Genomic DNA, 23618 nt, shown 5'->3' on the forward strand with positions numbered 1-23618 from the left:
TATACCATTGCCTGAGGGTACCACAGTTTATTTATCCATTAAGGACATCTTGGTTGCTTCCAAGTTTTTGGCAATTATAAATGAAGTTGTTGTAAATATTCACGTGTAAATTTTCCTGTGGACATACATTTACAATAATGTATATGCCAAAGTTATTTGGTAAATACCAAGAGGTGTAATTGCTGGATTGCTGGGTAAGTATGTTTAATTTTTTTAAGAAACTGCCAAACTCTATTCCAAAGTGCCTGCGCCATTTTGCATTGCCATCAGCAATGAATAAGAGTTCCTCTTGCTCCACATCCTTGCCTGCATTTTATATTGTCAGTACAGTAGGTTTGGGGCAATCTAATGGATGTGTAATGGTGTTTTTTTGTTGTTTTAATTTGCATTTTCCTGATGGCATGTGATGTAGAACATCTTTTCATATGGTTTTTTTTTTTTTTTTGCCATCTGTATAAAATGAGAGGTGTCTCATTTTCTTGGTGAGGTGTCTGTTAAAACCTTTGGCCCAGTGTTCAATTGAGTCATTTGTTTTTTTATTGTTGAGTTGGTAAGAATTCTTTGTATATTTTGAATAGCAGTCCTTTATCAGATGTGTCTTTTGTAGATATTTTTTCCCAGTCTGTGGCTTGTCTTCTTCCCTTGACATTGCCTTTTGCAGAGGAGGTTTTAATTTTAATGAAGTCAAGCTTATCAATTATTTCTTTCATGGGTTGTGTCTTTTGTGTTGTATCTAAAAAGTCACCAACCTATCTAAGGTCATCTAGGCTTTTTCTTATGCTAACCTCTAGGAGTTTTATAGTGTATTTTACATTTATGTCTATGATCCATTTTTAGTTGGGTTTTTTTTTTTTTTTTTTTTTTTTGAGACAGGTTCTAACTGTCACCCGGGCTGGAGTGTAGTGGCTTGATCCTGGCTTACTGCAACTTCCACCTCCTGAGCTCAAGCCATCCTCCCACCAATACCTCTCAAGTAGCTGGGACTATCAGTGCACACCATTACTATGCCTGGCTAATTTCTGTAATTTTTGTAGATATGGAATTTTGCCGTGTTGCCCAGGGTGGTCTCAAACTCCTGAGCTCCAGCAATCTACCCGCCTCACCTCCCAAAGTGCCGAGATTACAGGCATAAGCCACCACCCCTGGCTTAGTTAACTTTTTGAAGTATTACTTTTAAAAATTAACTGTGAGATTCTAGACCAGTGACACAACTGGCCCTGATTAATTTTGAAAATGAAAATAATTTCCTGATTGATTGACTTCAACATATCATTCACATATGTAGGATTATAGAGTTTTAGGACAGTGAAGGTAATAAGGTGATATCTAGTACAAATTCACTTCTTATTCTTGAATCCTTTCCATCACTTCACAGTGACTCTTTTTGCTCAAATCTGTAGGTGTTAACACTCTGCTGCTCTAAGAAATTTTCATCTGAGCCCATCTACTACCATTATTCCTCTTGTTCCTCCCCTTCTTCCTCCTCCTACTATGAAACAGCAACCTTTCCTCATTGCCTTGTATGTGCCAATTTCTTTTCATGCATTAGTTTTATTCAACAACTTCATAAAATATATATTATGTTTAAACCCAAGGATATGAGATTTAGAAACATTAAGAAGTAGGCTATAAATGTGGGCTTATCTATACTCAGTCTGAGTTCGCTCCACTTTCCCTAGAGAATATTATAAAAGTCTCTTGGATTATAAAGGAAGAATATGAGGAAAGCAGTTGACCAGAAAAAATAAATATTTACTAAGCACCTGCAAATGTCAGACAGCGAAATATAGCACTTCAGTATAAAGTCCATTTTGGTCTCAGTTTTCCAGCTCACTCTTTACCTACTTTTGCCTCCTCCGTATGTCAAAATTATAAACCCTTCCTTATGATGCACGCGTAGTTTTCAATTAATGTTTATTTCTCATCCTTAACCCAGAAAACTCAGAGTTGAATATCTGTGTACTGTTTTTTCTCTTCATCATTTTTCCCCTTTCCCCCCACCCCACTGATTATATAAGTGCAGCATGAGGCATTAAGATTTAGGAGTTTATGGATATGAAATTATATTTGTAATAGTTCTGACCTCTGGGCCTTAGGTTTGTTGTTGTTATTGGTGGTGCTGTTTTAAATCAGTATAGTTAGGTGTTTGGATCATCTTTTAGTAAAACTTCCAGGAAGGATGCCTTCAGGATCTGGGTTGCTACTTGTGGGACCAGCACTGGCAGCTTCTGCTTGAGTAGGAGAGGAAAAGAGAACAGGTGATCAATGCGGAGGCCAGGGACAACTCAGTGAACATAAATAACAAAGGAGGAAAGAAGAAGGAATGTAAACTGTCAAGGGGGCATTATTTCTTTTTTCTTTTTCTTTTTCTTTTTCTTTTTTTTGTCCCTCTTCTCTTTTTTGTTAAAGAAAAGAAAAAATCTTTCCGGCAGCTTTGTAGCACCATCTCAATCTCTTTGCATCTGTTGTTATGCTCACTCAGATTCAGGAAAGTCACACGTATCATTTTTCAAAAGGCACAGAAAAGAAAATATTGCAAACTGACAACCCTTTTAGGAAATCCACTTCGGACTTGGAATTTAAGACAAAGTGAAGTGGAGTCTTACACAATCCTCCAGTGGATTTTGATTTGAATACTAAGGCTCTTCAACACTGCATTTTCCCTGTAGTTAATCTGGATTTTGATTTGAATACTAAGGCTTTTCAACACTGCACTGCATTTTCTCTGTAACTTGCGCGCGCGCGCGCGCGCGCGCACACACACACACACACACACACACACAGAGAGAGAGGAGGAATGGCTCCAAGATCTCTCTATTTAACACTTTGGACCATTGCAGAGACTATTCAGGCAAAGAATACCGGGAAATAACGTGAATTTCATTTTCATCTCCACCTCCATCTAGTGGTTCCTGCTGTGCACATCTTTATCTGATGGGAAGAACAGTCCAGCACCCTGGAAGAAACAGAGTTAGGATCTTCACAGCAGAAACCACATTATTTCCTAATTAATACTGGAAGCCTGATGTTTCTAGAGAAGTGTGTCCGTTCTCCATTTTACTCTTCATGTGTAAACATTTGACATTTTAAAAAATTGAAGAGGAAAGATCTACTTTTGAAATTTTCTCATGAAAATCTACCTTTTCTTCTTGCCCTTCCTAAAAAGAAAGTAACTATATAAAGGAGATACAATAGTAGAAGTTAGAAAAGCCAAAAATCCTTTGTATATTATAGTATTTCTATATCTTTGCTAAATTTGGTTTCAGTAAATGAAAACATGGTCATTCTATCCTATTGAGTTGTCTTGTCTTGAAGAATGAGCAGGTGACCCTCTGAGGCATGCAAAATGGAAACATATTCTACAATGGGAAAAAGAAAACAATATGGACACAGGTATCTTGTGGGCTCCCAGGAAGTAACCTGTAGCACAGTCCATTTTCTCTGTTTCTGTCTCTGAGGCCTTATATACTCTCTTCTCTGCTTCATTTTGTACATTGGTTTTATTTATCTCCTCATAAGAGCCTTCCCTCGTTTTAAATGCTGATCAGAGCCTTTGGAAGCTAATTTTAAATTCTCATAAATGAGATTCTGATGCGTCCAACTTGAGCCAGATTTCTACTCTTGGTCCCCATAGCTGTGGTTTTGGGGGAATAGGGCCACATGACCTGATGCCCCTTCAGTGGGAAGGCAGATGGTCAGATGAAGAACTTTGGGCAGATACTTTTCTAAAGGTAACATAGAGTAGGAAAAAAATATAATTGATGGAGGAAATAACTGATATTTCTAGTGCATTTCATCTTTTATCTTTCTAGCTACGTGTTTCGTTACCATAGCTTTTGCTGAGTAATACACAGCTCCAAAATATATAGCATAAAACTACAATTGTTTATTTATTTTTCCTGTGTCCATGGGTCAGCCAGGGCAGTTTTGCTGTTCTGGGCCAGGCCTGGCCGATCTTGCCTAGGCTCATTCATGAAGCTGCTGCTAGTTGGCCAGTTGACTGGGGACTTGTGGGTCTAGGATACCCTCACAGTGGATCCACTCATTTTCTACTCATGTGGCCCCTCATTCTTCAGCAGACTACCTGAGCTTACACTCACGGCAGAAGGCACAGAAAGAGAGAGTAAAACAAAGCACAGCCTCTTGAGGCCTAGTTTCACAACTGGCGTGATAACGTTTCAGAGCATTTCATCGGCCAAAGCGTATCTCCAGGCCAGCTCTAATTCGAGCATTTTATTGGTCAAAGTGGATCTCCTGTCCAGCTCAAATTCGAGCATTTCATTGGTCAAAATATATCCCCAGGCCAGCTCTAATTCGAGCATTTCATTGGTCAAACCCATCTCCAGGCCAGCTCTAATTCCAGCTTGGAGAAATAGATTCCATTTCTTCATGGGAGGGGCTGTAAAATGACATCGCAAAGGGTGTTGTGGCTAGAGGGAGGTCATTAATTTGTGTCACCAATGTAATAATCTGTAACACTTGCATCTTTATTTACCTCATCCATTTATCATTAAACCCCAAGCTATTATCTCTTTTTATCTTTCTCTTCTTCTTTCAGAGGGGCCATGTCTTCTCGTATTCTCTCCAGGAAGCTAAAAGTTTTCCAGTTATTTTTCTTTTTTATAATAAATCTTTTTAAGATACGTACACTTGCTAATATCTTCAGGATGATGTTTCTTTTATCCCACAATGTTTACACTTTGTCTTTATTACTTCTTTAAATATACTCTTTTTTTGTTCGTTTATAATATTGGTTAAGAGTAGAGTATGTATGTATGTATGTATGTATGTATGTATATATGTATATATGTATTTGTTTATTTTGAGACAGTTTCTCACTGTTGCCCAGGCTGAAGTGTAGTGGCATAATCTCCGCTCACTGCAACCTCTGCCTCCCAGGTTCAGGCAATTCTCTTACTTCGGTCTGCTGAGCAGGCAGGATGACAGGCGCCCAGCACCACGCCCAGCTCATTTTTGTACCCTTTTTTTTTTTTTTTTGACAGAGTCTTGCTCTGTCTCCCAGGCTGGAGTGCAGTGGCACGATCTCGGCTCACTGCAAGCTCTGCCTCCCGGGTTCACACCATTCTTCTGCCTCAGCCTCCCGAGTAGCTGGGACTACAGGCACCTGTCACCATGCCCAGCTAATTTTTTGTACTTTTAGTAGAGACGGGGTTTCACCGTGTTGAGCAAGCTGGTCTCAAACTTCTGACCTCGTGATTCGCCCGCCTCGGCCTCCCAAAGTGCCGGGATAACGGCCGTAAGCCACTGATCCAGGCGAAGAGTAGAGTTTTATTAGAATTAAACTGCCTGTGTTCAAATCATACCTTCACCATTTACTACCTGTGTCACTTTCAGCAAATTACTTTGACTAAAATTCTCTTTGTCTCAGTCTCCTCATCAGTAAGAGGGAAATAATAACCACCTCATCATGTTTTATGACGGTGAAACGATTAACTATTTATAAGCACTAAAAATAGTACCTGTCACATAGTAATTTTCAGTAACTGTTGTTACAATTATTGTCATTATTTTATCAATCTTTAAATGAACAAGAATGTTTCCAGACTCAGTGCTTTGATTGAGCGGATTGGCCTTTGGCTTGCAAACTTCTCAGATCTGCAGAGCTGAAGAACTAGATTGGGGGTCTAAACTCCAGGGCCACAGACTGGTACCGTCTGTTTTAGGAACCAGGCTGCACAGCAGGAGGTGAGTGGTAGGTGAGCAAGCGAAGCTTCATCTGTACTTACAGCCCTCCCTGTCGCTCACATTACTGCCTGAGCTCTGCCTCCTGTTAGATCAGCAGCCACATTCGATTCTGATAGGAGCACAAACCCTACTGTGAACTGCGCATGTGAGGAAACTAGGTTGTACGTTCCTTATGAGAATCTAACGCCTGATGATCTGTCACTGCCTCCCATCACCCACAGATGGGACCATCTACTTGTAGGAAAACAAGCTCAGGGCTCCCACTGATTCTACATTATGGTGAGTTGTATAATTATTTCATTCTGTAGTACAATGTAACAATTATAGAAGTAACGTGCATAATAAATATAATGCACTGGAATCATCGCGAAACCATCCGCCCACCCCTGGCTCCTGGAGAAATTGTCTCCCATGAAATTGGTCCCTGGTGCCAAAAAGGCTGGGGACTGCCAAGCTAGATACTGTGCAGAGATCCCAGCATCTTTTTATGATCAATTCCCATTCACCTTGGGCTGTGTCTTCTTGGGAGTTTTGTTACTGGGTCTACACTGTCAAGGCTGCAGCATTTCACCTTGAATGCGGGTCTCTCTTGCCCTGGTTCTCTTTTACGCAGATTGCTTTGGGACTTTCAGATACTAGAACACACAGGATGAGGGCATCAAAGAGGAGCAAGGGGGAAGAGCATCACCTACAGAGATCCTTGATCAGAAGCAGGTCCTGCTTCTCTGCCAGGGGAATGTGGATTAGGTTTGGTGGCCTTCTATCATCTCTCATTCTGTCAAGGTTGTTCCGTGTCACAAGATGGCATGCACACAGGGCACCAATTGGTTAATACACTCAGCCCTGTCTGACTTCCAATTATTGAAAATTCCTTCCAGATTCAGGCCTTGGGTTGTCTGTCAATCTTAGTTTATGGGGTCATAAATTTACATCTTTTCTGCCCTTACATAGTTCTTTTAGTGAGAGTTCGGGAGAGGCTTTGTCCAAGGCTTCTAGACAGAGGCCATTTTTAAACCAGAAACTTTGTTCACCTAATTGTCAAGTTTATTTGGCTCTTGTTTTTATTCAACCTAAAAATTTGGATGTGAACATTACCCAGGAATAACTCCTTCTTAAGTAAATATAGTATGTTATTGAATAAGAAGCACATAGAATTTTAAACTAAGAATTCTAAGGTTTCCAGAAAACAGGTTACCCTCTCATGGAGTTTTCTTTTAGGGGTAAGTGACTTGTGACCCCCTAATGAAAACAAACTCTAAGATGTCAGTGGTGATAGTTGGGTATTATTTTTGTTTAAGAATTTTAAATATTGTAGGTATAAGACTCTTGTAGCACAAGTAATATTAAATATTTGCACGTCTCTGAATTATGGTTTTTCCCCCCTTTTTTCGGGGGGAGTTGGGGGTTGATTCAAACAAGAGGTAAAGAAATATATCTTTCTGGTTAAAAAGAAAAATTCTAAAATGGATATTTTTAACTTGTGCAGTTTTTAGTTTCTAAATCTGTCACTAATACGGGAATCATTTTTGTGTGTGGCTGGCTGTTATTTATGAAAAAGTTGTATTTTATGAAATGTTGATTTTTCGAAATGTTATTTGACAGATTTCTTTGGAATACTGTTTATGCTGACTCTGTACTTATTAAACTACACAGGAAGAGGTAACTTTATAGAAAGAAATACATCTGCAAAAAATGTGCATAAGTTGCTTAACCCTTAAAGAAATTAGAGCCAAAGTTAATTCTAATGTTTGCATTTAAATGAATAATACAGTATAGATTCTTGCCTATTAAGAAATCTATTTGGTGGTCCTGGCTACCAGTATTTCCTTGTTGCAAACTGATAAACCTGAAAAAATAGATCTATTGAGGGATATATATTTGTTAATTCTGACTCTTAGAAACCCGCTCATTTTCATGTACACAAACAAATGCCGATGGAATGAGTCCAACCAAATTCAGAGAGCTCTTTAGTCATACTTAGAAAATCAACTACATATAAAATTGACTAAAAACAATACCATCACCACCAATGAAACCACGACCACCCTGATGGTAAAATAAATTTTAACTCTTTATGACTTGGTTCAACATTATAAAAATTCCCTGACACAGGCAGCTTAATAGAACTCTATCTCTGAAACATAATTGGACAGGATCTAACAGTTTTATTTTCTAAAGGATATACTTGTGTACATTTACTGGTAATGAAAATGATTAAAGTAGTTTTGGAGTTCGGAAAAGCCCACTTATTTATTTATTCATCCCATGAATATTTTTCTGGGTGAGAACTATGCTCACTAGACTGTATTCTTCAGTCAGGTCTCTATTACATGGGGTTAATTTGCTACTATTATTTCTTGCTTCAACTGAAAAATTGTTAATCCACCTTTATGTACATTCAAAGTTTCTGTTCTTCTCAAATAGAATTTTCTTTGTCTCTCTCTCTTTTATAATAATTATTTAAAGTTTGTCTCTTATATGAAATTTCACTCTCATTAATTACCTTTACTACATTGCTACTTAAATTATTACTGCTTGTTATCACATTTTCTAGGAATTATTCTAATTTCCATGAATTACAGCATAGCTTTGAAAGTTTATTTTAGATTATATTTTGCCATGGAAAATTTTTTGACAGTATTCATATTTTCTGTAAAAAATGCATTTACATAGTTTGGAAACCATATGTGTATTTCTGGGAACAATAAGGGAGATAGATATCTGAGACTGGAATGTGTTGGGAAATCTATACCATGTACTCATGTAATTATGGGGTTTGGTCAAACAGACCAAAGAGACCGACTGGCCAAAAAGCTTTTAAACCTTCATATTATTTGTGTTGGTTACTGTTTGGAATCTGGTGAGCGAGGCTACAACTCCTGGAAGAACTAATTTTCATTGTGGAGTTTATCTTAGAACAAAAAGTAAATTTTTATGGGTAATTCTTGAGCTGTAGAAATGTTTCAAACTCTTGCTTTTCCTATTTTTACTCATCTAATCAAATAGTTTTTGGGCACTTACCATGTTCTATGTAATTTGCTGGGTACTGGAGATTTGATGATGGAGAAAACAGATATCCCTTCCCTAAAGAAGGCACTAACTTACCACGCATCATTAAAATTCTTTGGTCTTGAATTTCTTTATAGAAAAAAATGGAAGAAAAAAAATCTCTGAATTCCATACTTATCATGAAATTATGTCTAAGAGTGGGTAGTTTTAGAATAATTTATTGGAATTGAGAAAGACAAGTTGTAGAAGATAATGTTTGGAACTTAACAATTTACATCAGAAATAACACATATGTTAAAAAGTATATATAATTCTAACAGCCTTAAAATAGTACCATAAATCTAAGAAAAACCCACAACATATAAATATCAGAAATTCAATAAAACAGAAAAATGCTACATCAAATATCACTTGGATAATAGACAAGATCAACAGTAGATTGTTTCTGAGTCTCTTTTTTTTTTTTTTTTTCCTAGAAATAGCAATCCCTCTCCATTCTGTTGGCACTTGTAAGGATTACCTGAAACCAAACAGACAGGTAAAGTTTGTGGCTAGCTTTCTCCACTCTTCCTTTTCATCCCTCGTTTGATTTTTTAAATTCTATCCCAAACATGTAATTTTTCAAATACTTTATTTTAATTATTGTTATTTAAATGGTCATTTTGAAACTAATATTTCTTAAACAATTTTAATGCCTTTCTTACCTTTGTTCATATTCTTATCTAAACTCCAGAAACCATTAGCTATGTTAGCTATATGACAGAAGACAATACCATCTTTATGGAGAAAATGATTTCAAGGTCTTAGCTCAACCAAATGCTGTCTACATATAGAATTTCTGACCAGCATTTTAATCAACAGATAATTACATTAACATATATGATCAGATGCATATACATTTCATCACAAAATAAGAAATGCAACTTAACCTGATACATGTTATTTTTACATATATACATGCACACACACACACAGCAAAAACTTGCTATGACTGACTCCTTTCTTGGGGCTTTGGGGTCTGTCACTTACATTTCTATGACTAAATCTTTAAATTAAGGTGGGGTGTCATTTTGGTGGTCAATGGCTGTGTGAAACTAAGTTTCTATACCTTAACAAATGGAGGCAATATATAATAACACAATGGAACAATGATTTTGTCCCATTTTTCTCAAAAAATAAAATGGTCTCATTTGGAAAGGATGAAGAAGAAAATGTAATTTAAAATTACATGGACCATGATATTCTACATGCATTGTGCTACAGAAAAGCAATACTACTTAGATGAAATAATATGATTTTCTTTGAGTCTGTCACTTTTTTTCATTTGTGTTTGTGGGATTTGGATGGCTGTCCCTGATATAAATTAGCTTTTTGTCTCCATTCCTCTAGGATATATCACTTTCTTTACAACCAAACTTGAAGCAAGTAGGATAAAGTATATGTCATAAAATATGCAATGACTTAACTGATTAGTGAGGTGGTCTTTCCTAGTCCTGTGCCAATATATATTCAGAATAATAAATCCTATGTAACATCATGCATCACAAGCTTTATTTTGGTTTTCTGTGGTAAAACCAAGCATTTATACAGTAGAAAGATGGTTGAGAGAGTGTTTTTCTGTTACCATATTTTATCATCAACCTTTTCATCTCTATTAGAGTTGATAATATGGGATTCATATTTAACTGGGATATATAGATTATCAGTTCATCTATGTTGCTCAGACTGGTCTCAAACTCCTGGCTTCAAGAAATCCATCTGCCTCAACCTCCCAAAGGGCTGAGATTAGGGGCATGAACCACCACACCTGGCCAAAATTAATGATTTTAATCTTCTTTCTGTCGAGCACAAATCAAAGTTGTTAATTATAAGCCAAACTGGCCAATTTAAATCAATCTTACCTTGCCTTTCTTCTTTCCTTCCTTCCTTCCTTCCTTCCTTCCTTCCTTCCTTCCTTCCGTTTCTCTCTTTCTTTCTTTCTTTCTTTCCATTTTCTACTCTCTAGAATAAAAATAATCACGGATTAGGCAAGAGGTCAAGAAGAAAGATAAGGGCTTGGATGTTTAGGAAACTATATTTTAAGCTCTTTCAATTAGTTAAAATTTGATTATCTTTCTACCTTTCTAGTGAATACTAAATTTCTCATAAACACAAGACTTCTTAAAATATAAACAACAAAATCAAAGATAAAAATCAGTAGGGCTTAGCTCTAATTTTCTAAAAATTAATTTTTATTATTTTTCATTTTACAAATATGTGCTATACTAGATGCTTTAGATTTTAATATAATTTTGTAATTTCCCATATACTCGGTTCCAAATAGTTCCAACGTATAGGTCTGTGTAGCTAATTGCCTTTCTTGATTCCCTTTAGATTTTCAAACAGTGTTTACAATTAATCATATTTTTCTTGTTACTTGTTTGTTCTACTTTTTTGCTTTTAATGTCCCTTCCTTAGATGTCTCAGCCAAGAAGTGTATCACATTGACACCAACTTAACTCATGACTGCAGGCTGGCTTTCCAATCCATTAGTGCCCTCCACAAGTCAAGTGTTGGACCACAGGAAATGAAGAAGTAGAGCTTTGGTTTACATATGTTGACGTGAACAACTCAGTTGCACCCGTTATGAGAGTAACTGCTCAGCTCATGATGAGTGAATAGGTCATCCAGCAAGAAACAGAAAACACAGAAATGGACCTTCTTTGGGAGCAGGGTAGCAAGGTGCTGACAGCTTAATGAATGACTTGTCTGTTATGACAGTAGGACACCTAGCAATGCCAAGAGCAAATATTTGAAAGAATATGCAATGCAGGAAGTGTATGTATGTTCTATATATAGGACACGTAGATTGGCTGTATCACTAACAGATGGGCAGCATTTGAGAAATCTTATTTTATAATGTGCAACATCACTCCTGTCAGATACACTTTGAGATTTGCAGATTAATGGAGCATGGCACTCAGAGTAAAATGGGAATTCCATTGTATGTACTGAGGGACTGGGGGTTTTAGGGATAGATGAGCTCAACAGAGAATACTGTCCATATTTTTTAGAGGTATAACTCTGATTTCATTTATAATTTAATAATAAACAGCTGCAGACACCATGTCAGATGAAATAGGTAAGTAGATAATTTTGTGATGTGTCTTTGGATAACATTAAATAGTGAAACCATGGCTAAAGGAGCCAAGTGATTAGATGGATGAGGAGTTCACTTTTACTTTCTAAACCAAGAAATCCACCGACATTAATTTTGAAGAGCAATAAAATTAGTTAGCTTGCAAAAAATGATATTATTTATAAATGGACTCACTTTGGAGCTAAGACTCAGATAATTTTAATTAAATTCAACTGAGATAGGTGACTGAGAGATGGTTCTTTTAATTTATTTTTATTTTGAGACAGAATTTCCCTTTGTTGCCCAGGCTGGAGTACAGTGGCGAGATCTCGGCTTACTGCAATGTCTGCTTCCTGGGTTCAAGTGATTCTCCTGTCTCAGCCTCCCCAGTAGCTGGAACTATAGGTGCGTGCCCCTAAATTTTTTGTATTTTTAGTAGAGCCAGGGTTTCACTGTGTTTGCCAGGATAGTCTCGATCTCCTCACCTCGTAATCTGCCTGCCTTGGCCTCCCAAAGTGCTGGGATTAACAGCAGTGAGCCACTGCGTCTGGCTGAGAGATGGTTCTTGAATAGATCCTGAAACTCTTACTCACTCTGGTATGGGCTCTTGTAAATACATTTGTTAACCATAGTAAATAAGCATGGAGACAAAATTAGGCCCACCATCTATTAGAGATTAATGACCATTTTGGAGTCTCATGGTTAACAAACGTATGTAGACTAGATTCTGACATATTTCTTACTACAGAGGTTAAGAAGAGGATGGGTAACCGGTAAATACTTGAAACCCCCAGTTATTCATTGAAATTTCATGAGTGCTAACTCATTAGCCAGATCCTATCATAGACAAGCCTCTCTCTCTCCTCATCACTGTGTTCATCCCCACTCATTATTCATTAGTTTTTACTGGCAGATGGCTCAGTACCAGGTGCTTTGCTGCATGTCCTAGTGAATAGCATATTGCCTTCAGAAATGCTCTGTATCAAAATTCTAAAAGAAAAAATATATGGGTTACTGTTCTTAGCATTCCATTCATTCTCTAGCAACTCTGTTAACATCATGGACTTCTCAGAGCATGGCTGAGGAGGCATTTCTTCCAGCCACACAACAATTCCACAGAAATAAAGAAGGGCTCAAGCTAGTAAGATCTCACACGAAGCTGGTACAATATGGGTTTGTCACAGATGTTAGGTGGCTTTCTCTGTGCAGTCAGGTCTCAACATCTCATGCAAACTACTTGGCAGAGGCAACAGAATGATATCTGGCTTTCAAATCATCAGGGCACAATCATTTGGCCTCACGAAGTGATCTAATTAGATAAGAAATCTCAACACTATTGAAACATGGTTACTATGATGTTTGCAATACAACAGGTCTTTACAGTTCAGGCTAACTGGCCTCACTTCACCTACAGGGTTATCTTTTAGTTGTTTTTTCCGACATATGCCTTAAGTAAACTATCACAAAACTGACCACAAAAATAAGCATCAAATAAATTTTATGTAAAAAATTTGGTTCTTCCTTTCTCACTGTGAGCCTTAACTCTCTATAAGAAATAGCTCTGCCACAGCATTATCTCAGAGCCCCGCAATGGAGCCATCCCTGACTCTTCACATTATCCCTGTGGGTTTACCTGGTCAGTCCTTGGGCATTGTCAATTATTTATGAATAGTGCCTCTCATTTCTATTCTCTCTGGTTTTATTCCAGGTCAGGTCTTCATAATCAGGGGCTTAATCAACATTACATATGGCATATTTATTTAAACATTCTTGAAGACTCTTGTTAGAGAGCATCATGGTACAAGTCTCTTGTTTGCAATTCAGCTGAATGAAGACTTAAGCCATATGTCTATATAGATAGATAAACACTATGGCAAGTGAGAGTCTGAGATGATAGGGCTCTCCCATGATGAAAGGGTTTGTGGGCTCTCAAAAGGTGTCGGCAGCACAGAGCTGGAAATAGAGGTGTAATGTTAGAGACAGTGGTTCTCCCACAGTGTCCCCTGTAATAATAGTTGTAAATTATTTTCTTATTTTTGCCTCCCTTGGGTTGAGCCTGAAAAAATTATAAATATATGAACACGGTCAAATGACAGGCAATAGATATTGCAACACTTACGGGAGGGAAAGAGCTAATTTTCTTAATTTAAAAAACTCATACAAGTCACTGAAATAAAACAAAATCATCCAGTAGAAATATGGTCAAGGCACAGGAACAGATGGTTCCCATGGATTTAAAGATAAATTGAACTCAAAGAGGAAAATGTCCCAAATCAAAATTAAAACTATAAATTTTTATTTTCTTATAAATTAGTAAGGATCAGAAAGTGTAGTGTTAGAAGGTGTAGAACTATACTCACATGTTGCAGGGAGTATAAACCTTTATGAGGTACAATTTGTCAAAAGTTATAAAAATTTAAATAGACATATTTTGGTCGAGAATTCCACTTGGCTATAGATTAGATGTGCATGGAAACATATGTACGAGAATGTATATGTATTATTGCTTATGAGTTTAAAAGACTAAGAAACAACCTGAACATCCAGCAATAGGGGATTTATAAATAAATAATGGTAACTCCATTGAATGAAATAGTATGCAGTTACAGCTGTCAAAAAGAATAAGGAGGCTCTGTACGTACCAAGACAAACTGACTTCCACGATAAGGTAAAAAATGCAAAAGAGAGAATAGTGTGTATAAGATTCAAGTTGCATTAAAAAGAAAAGTTATTACCGATTTTAGCATATGCCCATATTATCCAATGGATGTTTACACAAAAACTTGGTAATAGTGTGACTACATCTTGGGTGCAGAAGCAAGGGGCCAGAAGTCATTGGCAGAAAGAAAATATACATGTACAAGGAATATTTTTTAAATTTTATGTATTAATATAGTGCATATTTATTATAAATTTATAGCATAATATGCAATTATTAAAATACATGTAAAATAAAACACTCTCAGCCTTTTCCATGGTGTCATTTGAAGGTATCACAAAGTGTCTGATTCATGCTGGGAATAACATGATACAGGGAAGAGAATCAGAAGCATGTGGAAATACCTTTCAGCTACAGTAGCTCTTAAGAGAACAGAATTCAATCGGCAGGACAAAGACCAGAAATTCAGTCACATGGTGGTAGAGATGACAAGCAGTACTACCTGATAAAGTTACAAATGTGGTGGCTTCATTTAAGCGTTCTCAGAAACTGTAGTTGGAGAAAAATTTGTGAAAGTCTTTTCATGTTTTGCAGTTAAGCTAGATGAAGACTGAAATCATTGTTCACAATTAATGCTTGTATGCCCCGTTTTGTAAACATCACTGGAAATAAGTACTCTCCTAAAATCAGGAGGCGCAGGCATGCTAAAATGAGGCTGGCTCAACAGAGGCCAACCAAGAATTTGGAGGGAATGGGGCTGGTGTGTTCCAGGCAACAAGTCACATGTCACCCAGTTTATCTAAGTGTACGGTGCCCTCTGAGTTTGTGCCCCCTTATGTATGTTAAATTCTGTCTAATGATGCAGTCATATTGTTTTTCAAAATTCAAAATATCTTTATGTTTCTATAAGGGTCTGTGCTTGACACAGATCCTTGCCTGTTGAAATGACCATTTTAAAATTCCCTTTTCTACAGTGCTCAGTACTAAGAAAAATTTGGAGAAACTGTACTGGCATACAATTTATCTACGTACAATTCACCTAAAGTTTAGGAAGAAAGGAATCCGATCAAAAAGAGTTGCCATGAGATCTTGATGACCAATAACTGGACAATTTCCTATTCTCTCAAATCTGGTTGGTAGGAAATTTACATCTAAGAGTGAATTAGTCTCTAATTGGTAGAAACTTAAGTTATAGGAAATGATGTATCTTCTTTGTAAGAGGGGAATTTCTGCACTTGCTCTATTCTGCCGCTTGCCTCTAAAAATCATGATGGTAAAGAGATAGACGTTTTGATTCTCACTTGTTTTTATTTTTTTGTTATTGATTTTGATTTCTTCCTTCCTTCTCCCCTCCAGCTCTTTTCCTATTAAGAAAGAAGATTTAACCACAGATCTATTTATCCCGTTCTGTTAGTTTTCTACTTTGACCCAGTGAGCATAATCATCCTGCTTCATTATAAAAAGGGAACAAGAGAACTTTGAAAAAAGAAGTGTCAACCTCCCATAAATACCACTGTTTTTCATGAAGGCTGTGTCCACTGGATGGCTAGCAAGAGTCAATTGAGCAAGTTTCTCTGTAATGAGAACACAGATGGCTAACTATCCCAGCTGCTCGGGAGGCTGAGGCAGGAGAGTTGCTTGAACCTGGGAGGCGGAGGTTGCAGTGAGCTGAGATTGTGCCACTGCACTCCAGACAGGGCAACAACAACAAAAAAACAAAACAAAACCAAAAAAAACTTCGTGTAATGTTTTAGGACACACTTTCCTGACCTTAGACTTAAAAGTATCATTGCAGAAAGCAAATCATTTTCCTCTCTTTTCAGAATTCTGCTCCAATTCCTAGTCTCAAAATTAGTTCATACCAAATGCAGATGACAATTTGAATCTCCACAGCATCTGTGAATTCAACCGAACAACTTTTGTGGCTACTGCTTTGAGTCATGAGCCGGACGCACTCTGCTTTTGGTTATTTCTGCTCTCCTTTAGCTGTTTACTTATTCTCATGTGCATAATTCCTTCCAGCAGGCTCCATTTCTATCCCACTCACCCTGCCTGCTGCACCTTCTAACCATTACACTGCACCCTTGGAAACCTCATTCTATCATCTACAATTGCCCTGCATCTTCAAAATTCTAAAGAAAGAGGGCCCTACATTTTACATTTCCCATTTATTTATTTATTTCCATAGAGAAAAGATCTCACTTTGTTGACCAGGCTTGTCTTGTACTCCTAGCCCCAAGTGATCCTCTGATATTGACCTCCCCAAGTGCTAGGATTACAGGCACGAGCCACTATGCCCAGTTTCCACTCCTTAACTTACATAATAGTAGCAACATCACTTCTTTTTTTTTTTTTTTTTTTTTTTTTTTTTTTTTTGAGGCGGAGTCTCGCTCTGTCGCCCAGGCTGGAGTGCAGTGGCCAGATCTCGGCTCACTGCAAGCTCCGCCTCCCGGGTTTACGCCATTCTCCTGCCTCAGCCTCCTGAGTAGCTGGGACTACAGGCGCCCGCCACCGCGCCCGGCTAGTTTTTTGTATTTTTTAGTAGAGATGGGGTTTCACTGTGTTAGCCAGGATGGTCTCGATCTCCTGACCTCGTGATCCGCCCGTCTCGGCCTCCCAAAGTGCTGGGATTACAGGCTTGAGCCACCGCGCCCGGCCCATCACTTCTCTTTTATTGCCCTTTTTTGTGAAGGCTACTCATTCTTTCAGGCCTCACACGCCACGGGACTGAAAAGCACTATGGCAAATGTCCTAGCCCTCACTACCTTCTTCAGCCCATCTGTATTTCTGCAATTGCCTTTCCCTCCGGTCCTCCGCACCAACTCCTCCAAACTTCCACCACCTTCCTTGAGAAAACCCACCCCTTTCTCTCACCAGGTATCTTGCCCTTTGCTCAGTCACCTCTTCAGCTTCCTGCCCGACTAATCACCAGAATGAATTGCTCTGTGCCCCTCCTCCTCCCTCTTGGAAGAAATCAGTTCCTTTCTGCAAAATTAGACTGATACATCCACATTTGCTTTCCATTCCATTCCTTTCTGAATCAGAAAAAAACTCAGAAACTGGGTTTCTTTAGTAAAGTGTCTCATTCCTGCATGCTCCCTCTCCTTCCTTAGCCTTTTGGCCTCTCTTAGCTTAAAAACAAAAACAAAACACCGAAATAATGAAACCAAGTTCTTTCCCCCTACCTCTTTATGCTTTCAGTCCCTGATCAAGCTACAAATCTAGCATTGTCACTGGATTCTTGTGCTTCTTTATCCACATCATTATTTTTCCAGTTCTATAAACCAGTGCTTTTTAAAGTTCAAAGTGCTTTTGATTTAGTTGGAGATTTTGCTGGAAAGCAGATCCTGATTTGCTTGGTCTGAAGTGTGGCCATGTTGCTGCATTTCTAAGACGTTCCCAAGCACTGCAGCCACTACTACTCTACATTTCACCCTTGCGGTGGGGATAAAAGAAAGACAGATGCCTCCAAAATACTTTGTAAGATGTTGACAGCAATTTTCAAAAGAATAACACACATATATTTTTCATAAGTTATATCCAATTACATTGAGAGAATGTTTTAATCCTAAGATGGATAAAGCAATCACCATAATTTTCCTGACAACTTACTAGGTGCTACGGCATTTCATTTATCTAGATGAACAAAGTGGGCTTTAAAGAGGTTAAACAGTGGGTCAAACTAGCAAAAAATAAACATGGTTTGCATAACTATTGTTATAGTAGTAAGAATCCATGTCTTAAAATATTTTAAATTTATACTCCAGTTCCCCTTTTATTTGTTACCTTCCTCCCCTATTTTCCTGGAATAATGTAACTTGGTTTTAGAAATGAACTCTTTTGTTTTTAGAGAGAACAAATTATTTTCAGTTTCTCTAAAAAATAGGAATGCAGTAAACAAAGATTTTAACGAGACAAGCTGCTAATAAATTAAAATATAATCACATTCTGAGGTCAGATTGATGAGGTTGGAATTATGACTTTACCTCCTAATGTGTGATCAAATTACTTAACTTCTCTGTGCCTCAGTTTTCTCATAAAATGTAAGGCAGTGATAAAACCTTCTCATAGACTGTGATGAAATGAAGTTAAACCTCTAAAACACTTATAAAATTAACACATGGCAAGTGATTAATGCATGTGTGTAGTTATTATTATTACTATTATTATTATTAAGGCATTTTAAAAATTCTGCTCCTGGGATGGTGTCTGTGATTACCCTACTGGGACAGAAAAGTAAGATTTAGCCAAATGATCCATCATCTGGGTTTGTTAGTTTTGTCTGCAGACTGAGTCTGAATAAATCCCTTGGTACTTGAAATTCTACAGACCAATTTCTCCCCCATCTCTAATCCACTCCAAGAAGATAGAGCAGTTAATGAATTAGCTTGATCTATCTCCTAAGCTGTACTGTCATCAGCAAATTACCCCAAAGAATATTATAAATGGATGTTACAAATTAGAAATCATGTCCTTAAATTACTTCCTTCCTCCCTCTATTCTCTTATTTCAAAACCTTGCAAATCTACTACCAATCAACTTTGCTCCGTTGGACAAAATGTAATCAGGCATTTCTTATTTAGAATTGTGCATGAAAAGCTCTGTAGTAGGATTTGTAGATTTGTTTGCTAAGATTATCCAATGATTTCAACTGTAACAATTATTTTTTTAAAAAAAAAAAACACCTGATTATACTGCCATCAGAGGATTATCATAGGATTAGAATCACTGATACTGTGAATCTCTGTGATTCTTACTGATTTCACTTATGATTTGCCTGAGTTGATATAATTGGCAGATTCACATTTCTTTTTCTACTTAACTGCTAAAGGGGATTCATATATGCCCCAAATCATTTTTTATACTTACAAAGATATAAAGGTCATAGTGTCTATTAGCAAAGATGGAAGGTGATTTCCTCATACTGACAGATATGAAACAAGCTTGCATTTTCTTTTGACAAATGGTAAATTTATAAAACTGCGGTTGCCCTTGAAGTTAATGAAATAAAATACTTTATTTTTTTCTATTAAGTGAGCCTCAGAAAGTTACGTGTCTTGCCTCATATCACAGAGGGGCAGTTAGGGCAGAAACAGTAGATCAATGTTTGTTTTATATGGTTACATTGCTTCTGAGTGAACGCCAACATTTAATTTGACTTCATTTTAGCTATCATTCACAATTTGGGATAAAATCAACATAGCAAAGAAATACATAATTACTGCTGTCATTTAATTTTGATGAAAATGTGGTTTGCATTATTGTTTTGTCAGGGGGCATTTTGTTTACAGCTTTCTTAATTCACTGAGGACTGACTATACAAATATCTGCACAAGAAATATTTACACACAGCTATTGCTGCCCTTTTATGGCCTATGTTTGTTCAGATTCCAGATATTTTCATCTGTGTAAGTTTCCTTTGGATGAAACTGTGAAAAATGGAGGCTAAGTCTATTAAAGATGGAAGAACACATTCACAGGCAGCTACTGTCTTCCAGAAGTCCCAGTACAATAATTTAAGGGAATAGAGGAGAAAAAAAACGAAACCCACAAGAATAAAGAGAATGGGTCAGTAGACAACAGAGATAGAATGTCAGGGCATAAAAGTAAGATAGAGTAGTGATAAATGACTTAGCAAGATAAAAAAAAGCTGAATTTTAGTTTGCTACTGGGAAAAGCTATGAAGTAATCTCATGTTCATTGCAGAACTTCTCCTCAAATCTGAAATTGGAAACAAAAAAATTCTGGAGAAGAGGGTAAAGGAAATATTATCACAGGGGAATTGGTCGACCGTTTGAAAAGGAAGAAATAGTTTGTTAACCAGATCCTCTTGCTAGTATGTACAGCCTAGAGATTGTGGAGTCAGTATTTCAGCTGAGTATTAGAGATGCATTTGCTGGAGACAGTAAACCAAATGGCCTCTAGCCTAGGAAACAACAGGAAAAGCTAATAGTTAGCAATGAGAGCATCATGTGGAAAACAGGCATTGATTACACGTTTGTGACGTGAATGTTTAGATTCCCAGATTTCTACTCTACTTCCAGAATTCTGGCAACATCAGTCAGATTCAGCTACATAGCAAATGACCCAAAATGTAGTTGGTTACAACAGTGATTGTATTTTACTTATGATTCTGTGGGTCAGCTGGGCAGTTCTTTCGAGAAAACATGTGGAATGTATGCAAGACAAATGTGGTGTTATTTTAAATTTTCAGAAAGCAAAGACATCTTCTGTGAATTAAAAATATGGTTACATAGTGAAAACTTCAATAGACAACAAAATTGAAGAAAGCAACCAGAAAGTAGAAAATACAAGTGCTGAATAATGGAAGAATGAAGTAAATAAAGTTATAGCAATAATCTATAGTTCCAGCTGCTAGAGAGTGCGAATTTCAGAATGAAAAATAATGACACAGAGAATGTTAGCATTTCAATGAAGACATAGACTGAGGCTAGTAAACCTTTTCTGTAAAGGACCAGATACTAAATATATTAGGGTTTATGAGACATATTTCATCTGTTGTATATTCTTTGTTTAGTAGTTTGCTTGTCTTTACAATCCTTTAAAAAGGTAAAACTGTTTTTGGATTACTGGCTATAAACAAATATGTTACAGACTAGATTTGGCCCTGATTGGGCAGTAATTTGACAACTGCTGGTATAGAGAATTACGCAAGCTTTTCTCCTGCCAAAACAGTAACAACAACAACAACAACAACACTATAAACTACAGGTGTCTTCTCTCTGTACATGCACAGAAATGTGAAGGAACCAAATATTACTGGAAGCTCTCTTCCAGGATAAGCAAAGATCAAAAGCTGCTCACCCACGTGAAGCCATTGTCCAAGAACTGGGTAAATACTGCTAGACTACTGGGCCTGACAAAGGCAAAGGATGTCTGCTAGATCAAGGAGAGAACAATAGATATTTCAACAGCCATGCAGACTGCCATGACCTGCTAGAACTTTGGAAGCCTTGAAATCAAAGCTACTTCTCTTTACCCACTAAATCTCAGCCATGGAACTTTTGTGCGTTATGGCGTATATGGAGAGCAAGCCTAGAGTTGGACTGGAAAGATATACAGATATTTCCATCTTATCCTGTAAGACCATGAGAAAAAGATTTTTTAAAAACAGTGAAAAGATGCTGCCTGACATTGACTGAGACGTTGCAATCTCAGTCAGACATTTCTAATACTGGCAAGGCATTAAATAACTAGCACTAGTATGTTAAAGAAAATAGAGAAAAAATATGTACAAAATGAAGGAAAGGATGGCTGGAAATGTCCAATAGAGAAAAGAAATTCATTTATAAAAAAGATCAAGTGAAAACTCTAGAACTGAAAAATATAATCCTTAAATTAAACATTATAGAATAAACTTAACAGACAACATACAGCATAAGAAGGACCAGTGAACTTAAAAATGGGTAAATAGAAAATGATCAAAGGTGAAAATAGGGAGAAAATGTATTAAGAATAAAAAATAAACAAAAAACAAAAATACCAGAACCAAGTGGGAGAGACATATAGGATAATAATAAACAGTATAACAGACATGTAATTGAAGATCCAGAGGAAACAAACAGAAAAAGAAGAGATAGCTATTTTTTAATGTTATTTCATTTGTATAGATGTATGGGATACAAGTATAATTCTGTTGCATGCATATATTGTATCTTGGTGAAGTCAGAGCTATTAGTGTATCCATCACTGGTTAAATTGGCTTTGGTAAAGAATTTCCCAACACTCTTTAAACTCTTCATCTCAAAGATCCAAGAAGCTCAATGAATTCTGAATATAGTACAAAACAACATCTAGGCACATCATTGTGAAATGTCTGAAAAACAATCTTAAAAGACGGAGCAAAACAAGCATATTGCATTCAAGGATAAAACCATAAAGTTGACTATTTCGCTCTATAAAGGACACTATGAAAGCAAAAAGATAATGGAATAACATCTTTAAATTGCCGAAAGAATACAAGAAGCAAAAAACCCTGCAACTCTAGAAAAAAAATTCCTCAAAAATGGTGATAAAATGAGGCTATCTTAAGACATTTTGAAATCAAAAGAGAAACAGTATGCCAGACAAGATTCTACATTATTTTAGGGAAGCTATTCATTAGAGGTTCTAAATGTACAGTTTTAAAAGAATATTTGTTTTAAAAAACAGTTTTAAAAGAAGAAGAAATTCAAGGAATAGTGAATCTAATATAGTGTGATAAAATGACATCTTTAAAAAAGGAAGTAGAAACAAATCTAAATGGTTGATTTAGAAGTAGCCACTTTTGTGATGTTAAATGCTATTCTTGTGAAAAATTGTACATTTTACTCATTGTACTAAATCAACATGGTGAAACCAAAAATACAAAATTAGCCAGGCGTGGTGGTGGGCACCTATAATCCCAGCTACTTGGGAGGCTAAGACAGGAGAATCACTTGAACCAAGGAGTTGGTGGTTGCAGTGAGCCAGGATCATGCCATTGCACTCCAGCCTGGCGACAGAAAGTCCTCATTAGATTTTGAACCTCCTTGAACACTCATTTTCCTCTTTACATACTAAATGGAGACAAGCGAGCAAGCATTTTGACCATTTTGTATTCAAATTGACCTTATTCAAGTTTGGAATATTAAACTCAGATATTTTGGAATATCTGAGTTACTTAGGTACACTTGTATTCTAAGGTTAGAATTAGCCAGCTAATTGCCTCTTCATCACAACAGAGCAAGCCAAAATCCAGCCTCAATCTTGACGTAGTGTTTCTTAGCGGTCCCTTTCCAACCCATCACTGGCTGCGTGGACTTCTTTAAGACACCTAAGTATTTTCCATTCTTTAAAATCTGTACTTGGACTCCTTACATGAAAGAGTGTCCAAAGGAAGACAATTGTATTTCTGAACTCCAGAGGTAGTTCAGGAGAACCATTGCTAGAGTCAGTTCTTATTCTACCCTGATGGTTTTTTCACTATAGGAGACACTGGTTTGGTATCCAGAAGATGGTAAACAATACTTGATCTTTCTCAGTTTAGAGAAGTATTGTCAATTCACAACCACTCATAAAAGTTATACGTAACATGAGTTCTATGTAATGGGCTGTTCATCTCCAATGAGTGCTTGTACTTAGATG

The 23618-nt window shown here is 37.0% G+C and overlaps 1 long non-coding RNA gene across 1 annotated transcript in view; it reads right to left on the bottom strand.

The window, feature by feature from the left end:
* The window catches only part of LOC103243115 (uncharacterized), a 194509-nt gene that overhangs the window by 19631 nt on the left and 151260 nt on the right, over positions 1-23618 (bottom strand). Inside the window, exon 2 of the long non-coding RNA XR_012088849.1 lies at positions 10617-10716. This is a non-coding gene — a long non-coding RNA (uncharacterized lncRNA). The remainder of the gene's footprint in view (positions 1-10616; positions 10717-23618) is intronic.

Source organism: Chlorocebus sabaeus, chromosome 16, assembly GCF_047675955.1.
Source record: "Chlorocebus sabaeus isolate Y175 chromosome 16, mChlSab1.0.hap1, whole genome shotgun sequence".
NCBI lineage: Eukaryota > Metazoa > Chordata > Mammalia > Primates > Cercopithecidae > Chlorocebus > Chlorocebus sabaeus.